At 34.8% G+C, this 6,648-nt stretch overlaps 2 non-coding genes across 2 annotated transcripts; both read right to left on the bottom strand.

Annotated features, from left to right (window-relative positions):
- Positions 1–2,450: 2,450 nt before the first annotated feature.
- On the bottom strand, positions 2,451–2,522 carry TRNAA-CGC (transfer RNA alanine (anticodon CGC)). The gene has a single exon. It is a non-coding gene; the product is annotated as a tRNA-Ala (tRNA).
- A 3,116-nt stretch (positions 2,523–5,638) lies between these two features.
- Positions 5,639–5,710, bottom strand: TRNAA-CGC (transfer RNA alanine (anticodon CGC)). Its single transcript has one exon. It is a non-coding gene; the product is annotated as a tRNA-Ala (tRNA).
- Between the last annotated feature and the right edge of the window lie 938 nt (positions 5,711–6,648).

Genomic DNA, 6,648 nt, shown 5'->3' on the forward strand with positions numbered 1-6,648 from the left:
AACTGACATCTGTAGTGCTCTACCTGACGCTCAGTGAAGGGCACTGGGGACGAAACGGTATCCCGCATGCGCAGAAGCGAGGGGAACGAGCCAGGGGAAAGGCTATATCAGTAGCAACTCGAGGAGGTGCCATTGCGTCTGTTTATTTTGATGACGTCACTTTGACCTCACGATGCTTTGTGAATATGGTCGATCATTTTTGCCTTTTCAGTTTAAAAAATGGATGGGAAATAATGATTTTAATGGTTATATTTTAATTAAAATATCCATGTGGATGAGGAGAGTGAGCGATTATGTTTAAGCATGATTCTCAAGTGCTCGCAGTGGGAGTCGAGCCAAAGGCCTGTATTTTTTAATCAGCTTGAAGGAATTAAATATACCTACTTTCATTAATACCTTCAAGCACTTAATGAATGAATGAAAGGTATTTTATTTAGTGTCTAGGATACCAGACCAATAAGACTTTATGAAATCAAAAACGCAATGAAACTTTAACACTGTAAACATGAATATGTGCAATTTTACAAATAGCCCGGTTTTGTATCTACACATTAAATAAAATACCTTTCTGCATTGAGTGCATGGAGGCATTAAAAGTAGGTACACATAATTCCTTCAAGCTGTCATCTTTTTCCCTGGTTTGGGAGAGTGACGTCAGAGATTGCTGATTAGCCAGCGGGTATGACGCTGCCAAACGCAAAAGGTGCGGAGAAACTGTCATGCACATAAGTCAAGACACGGCGCTGAGGGAATCACATCCAGGCCGTGTACAACTTCGAACGACTCTCTCTCTCTCTCTCTCTTACGTACTTTCTCTCTCTCTCTCTCTCTCTCTCTCTCTCTCTCTCTCTCTCTCTATATATATATATATATATATATATATATATATATATTATATATATATATTTTTTTCCAAAAACATAACTGCATAACCCCCCTCTATCTCTCTCTCCCTCCCATTCACTCACTCTCTCGGAAATAGATATGACTACATAATCCCTATGAAACTGGTTAAAGGTTCAACCAAAATATCAGTATCCTCACTGGTTTAAGCCCCTACAAATAATTGGTAACAAAACAGGCATTCAAACCAGACACACTGACTCTTTGTAAATCAAGAGGTTATACACGGAAACAGGTCCGAGGATCCTGGATTAACCTACCACAAAATATTAGAAACCTCTCTAATCTTAATACTGTCAAAAGGAAATTGATATCAACTTATCAACATGATATCACCTCATTATAGTTAATTTGTATTACTGTACACTGTCACTGCTTATGGACGAAGAAGAACCATTGCAAATAATGGTATTAAGTGTTTTGACTTCTCTCTCTCTCTCTCTCTCTCTCTCTCTCTCTCTCTCTCTCTCTCTCTCTCTCTCTCTCTCTCTCTCTCTCTCCCTCTCTCTCCCTCTCTCTCTTTCTTTCTCTCCTCCCCTCCCTCCCTCTCTCAAACTCACTCTCACTCTCTGTCTCTGTCTCTCTCTCTCTCTCTCTCTCTCTCTCTCTCTCTCTCTCTGTTACATTGAACATGTATCAACATCAATGCAATTACCAAATATATCAAGCAATTACATGCAAGGCATTTTGACTCGATAAAAAGAAATACTATCACATCGCACATCGCTGCTCGCGCGATATCAGTGTTTTCGATCAGTGTCTGAATGCAATCATATGATATACTACATTTTTAAAGACCTACAGTCAAAATAATATTCACCGATAATCTAAATATATAATTCTTTTGAGTTTTACTTTATATAAGGTATATAGAACATATAGAAGTTTTTGTTTAGATGAAGGTAATAAGCTTTAAATACACGATGCTGAGGTCAACGGATTATTTGATTATTTTTGGGACGCAGTGTTTACGACTGGAAATGGTGCAGATTTACATAGGGTTTTCATCTTGTTTGAGCTTGTAAATTGTATTTCCCTTGAAGTATTATTGCAAAGTGATATGGAAGTTCTAAGGGTACAATAAGCACTGGTGACTGTTGCCTGCTTAGTGATTTATTTCCTGCATTAAATATAATTTATTCTAACTGGTATCTGACTTAACGCTCAGTGAAGGACCCTGGGGAAGAAACACTGTCACGCATGCGCAGAAGCAAGGGGCCGAGCTTGTTCTCGACCAGCTGATGGGCTCCGCCTCTAGAAACGATGACGTCATGAGTTCGAAACGTCCTACATCAAACCCTGGACGCGATGAGGTATTGCCCGGGACGTCCCAGGTTAACAGCCAAAGAAGATGACGCTCCTAGTTTATGACTGTAGAATTTAAAATTACAATCATTTAACTATACGGAGGTACCGGGGATTGAATGTTATTCATGTTGGGATTTAGTTATAACAACAATTGTGATGTATGCATTTGTCGGAAGATAGCGACAATCGATACCGTTTATAATAATTATAATTCATTAAAGAACTAAAATTCAATTAGTTGGAGGTGCCGGGGATTGAACCCGGGTCTTCTCACATGCGAAGCGAGCACTCTACCTCCGAGTTACACCCCCTCATAATGCATGTGAGAAAACAGTATATTTATTAGAATATATATTATTCCCAGGAGAACGAATCGATGAAAATGTTAAAGGATAGAAGATTTGATGACATCTTGATTGGTGTTATTGTTATTAATACTAGTATTGTTTTTACTTTTATCATTACTATTGTTACTCCTGTCATTGTTATCATCATTCTTGTTATTAGGATTAGTAGTAGTAGTATTTTACTATTGCTACTGTCGTTGCTATGGTCACTTTTGTTATTTTCATGGTTACTATTTTATTCTTATTGTGGCCATTACTAATTTATGATTATTATTATAAATATTATTATTATTATTATTGTCGTTATTGATATTGATATTATTATTATTATTATTGTTACTATAATTATTATTATTATTATTATTATTATTATTATTATCATTTTCAGGATTGTTGTTATAATAATAATAATTATTATTATTATTGTTATTTTTTATTATTTTATTGTTGTATTTGGTAACTTATCATTATCATTATTGTTATTTTTATTATCATTGTTATTTTTGTCGTCATCGCCGTCGTTATTGTTATTATTGTTCATAGTATTATCACGAGTATCATTACAATCAAAATGATTAACATCATTAATCAATATATTAACATCATCATTGCTACTATTACTACTAAAATTATTTTAAAATTGCTAAAATTATTTTCTAACATTATTCAAATTACAAATATTGCTAATAATCTTATCCTATTCTAATTGTTGTTATTATTAGTGTTCAATTTGTTATCATTAATAGTTGATGTGAAATTCCGTGATTTTATTCTCAATATAAATTTTATCATTTCCATATTTACTACAATTATAATAAATATTCTAGTAAAAGGCACTACAGCTGGAATTGATAGTATTACGCTCAGTATCATTATAAAAATTATTGTTCCAAGCATTGTCATAATCACCACCACTATCATATTCATTATCATATGAATTTTATCATTTTATCACCATTATCGTACTCATCAGAATCATCAAGAGCATCACCATCATTACTAATATCGCTACTGATGATTATGCTACGATGATTAATAATAATAACGATGGAGATAATGTTAATAATAATAATAACCTGTATTGATAGTTTCACTATTTATCAGTGTCATCATTTATCAGTATTTTTATTCAGATCACTAGAATTAGTAGCATTTATTCTATTTGTAGTTCCTTTCTAACTAAGAGTATTATTATTCGGATGCTTGAGAGAATAACATTTTCTTGGATCACTGTGTAAACTTTTCTGACATTTATTTTGACCTTTAAGGAGAAATTATTGGAAAGGGCATCTTTTAATCTTGCCATATGAAAAGAGACTAAGCACTGCTTACGAAGTGAATGAGTCAAAAATAAATAAATAGGTTTTAAGCATTTTTACACATTTTCACACATTTTCATTCAAGGATAGTTAATGTTTTCTACCATAGGACCCCTGCAAATGATAGGTACACGTGCACATGTACATTCTTCAAGACTCAGTGGAGTTTTGTCCTCATTATAACTACACAATTACATGAATATTTTTTTTTCTGTGTATAAAAGTTCATATCAATTGAAACGCGATTGCAGCATCAATGCATGACTGACAGTGAATAACATAAATCAGTCAATAGGAAATTTTATTCATTGTTCTATCGTTGATTCACACTAAGGATTTCCGTGTGTTCAAAAGAAGGAAAGTCCTCTAACAGATCGTTGTAGTCTACTTTTGCGACTGGGGTAGGCAGCCTAAGAGAAAGAAAGACAGCATAAGAACGTGAAGAGGTCTTGATATTACTACCCAGACCGTTATTGAAAAAGTTCAAGTACTATGGAGGCAGCTATTCCCATGTTAGTGCGAATTCTGCCGCAAACGGAGACAGCGGAGCAAGGCATTGAATGTAATAGGAAAGAAAAATGAATAGAAAATGCAGAGTGAATGTAATCATCAAAATTTGAGCAAAGTTTAATATCTTCATCAAGGAAAAACATAATGGTTATGCTAAATGAAGACCGTAAAAAAATCGATAAAAATGTCAATAAATGCAAAGTTGTGTTTGTGTGAATATCTATGAAAAAAGGTTCCTTAGCTTTCCTCAGATTCTTAAAGGGTAAAAAACAAATGAGTTAGAGAAACAGAGAATTTGCTAAATGTATACTTAACGGTATAGTCTATACTATTTATCTACATAAATTCACACCTCTGCGAATATACACAAACATACATATGTGACGATTCACATACATACAAGCACAAACACAATCACACATGCACTTTCTCTCTCTCTCTCTCTCTCTCTCTCTCTCTCTCTCTCTCTCTCTCTCTCTCTCCTCCTCCTTCTCCCTCTCCCTCTCTCTCTCTCTCTCTCTCTCTCTCTCTCTCTCTCTCTCTCTCTCTCTCTCTCTCTCTCTCTCTCTCTCTCTCTCTCTCCCTCCCTCTCCCTCTCTCTCTCTCTCTCTCTCTCTCTCCTTCTGCTTCTCCCACTCCCACTCCCTCTCCCTCTATCTCTATCTCTATCTATCTATGTATCTATCTTTTTGTGCTTCTCTCTCTGTCTTTTTCATTGGCTTCTCTCTTTTCCTCTCTCTCTCTCTCTATCTATCTATCTTTTTGCGCTTCTCTCTCTCTCTCTCTCTCTCTCTCTCTCTCTCTCTCTCTCTCTCTCTCTCTCTCTCTCTCTCTCTCTCTCTCTCTCTCTCTCTCTCCCTTTCCCTCTCCCTCTCCCTCTCCCTCTCTCTCGTGTGTTATTAAGTCCAAGTACCTTCCTGTGCACCTCATTCATTTATTTTGCTTAAAGAAATGAAGCGAGAGAAATTTAGCATTTTTTCGCACCTCTTGTAAGTTACGACTACCATCTTTCACATCCTTCAAACTACACACAAGTTATTCCCTAAGAAAAATTAATTCATACATTAATCCCGATATTTTTTTATTATTTTATCATTATATTTTTAATAGGGTTATTTTTCACCATAACAATATTCGGAATTTCAATAAGGGTATTAATAATATTAGATATTTCTATGAGGATAATGATTATTATTATTATTACTGATTGTTATCTCAAGTAGCATCAGGAAACTGGATCAAGAAAATAACTGGAGGTGCCGGGGATTGAACCCGGGTCTTCTCACATGCGAAGCGAGCACTCTACCTCTGAGTTACACCCCCACATACTGCACATAACGTAAAATATAACGTGATACAATGTGTGAATTACGCAAATGCTGTAGTTTTTGTCTCACTTAATCAGCTTCTCGACACATTCGAAATTGTATTCTGAATATGCTACGACTCGGAATGGATAAATACTTTTCTTCATGTTCTCATTAATGGCCCTCCGATTGTATGAATATTACTATTGTTATTATTCTTATTATTGGCATTAATATTACTATCACTGTTGCTGCTGCTACTGTTATTACTACTGCTGCTGCTAATTTTACTAGTACTACTTCTACTTCTACTACTACCGTTACTACTACTGCTACTACTACTTATACTTCTACTATTACCACTACTATTACTTTTACTTTTACTACTACCATTACTACTACTACTACTACTACTACTACTACTACTACTACTACTACTACTACTTATACTACTACTACTACTACTGCTGCTGCTGCTGCAATTACTACTAGTAGTGCTACTATTGTTAATACTGCTACTATTATTACTACTTCTACTTCTAGTACTACCATTACTACTACTACTAATGAAATTACTACTACTATTACTACTGCTACTCCTCTTACTTCTACTACTACCATTACTACTACTGCTACTACTACTACTACTACTGTTACTACTACTACTACTACTAATGCAACTACTACTACTACTACTGCTACTACTACCACCACTACTACTACTATTACTACTACTTTACTTTTCCTTCTACTACTACCATTACTACTACTGCTACTACTAATACAACTACTGTTACTACTACTACTACTACTACTACTATTACTATTACTACTACTGCTACTGCAACTACTACTTCTACTTCTACCATTACTGCAACTGACACAACAACTACTACTACTGTTTTTACTACTACTACTACAATTATTATTTTTTCTTTATTAACACTATTATCA

Source organism: Penaeus vannamei, chromosome 9 (assembly GCF_042767895.1).
Source record: "Penaeus vannamei isolate JL-2024 chromosome 9, ASM4276789v1, whole genome shotgun sequence".
Classification (NCBI taxonomy): domain Eukaryota; kingdom Metazoa; phylum Arthropoda; class Malacostraca; order Decapoda; family Penaeidae; genus Penaeus; species Penaeus vannamei.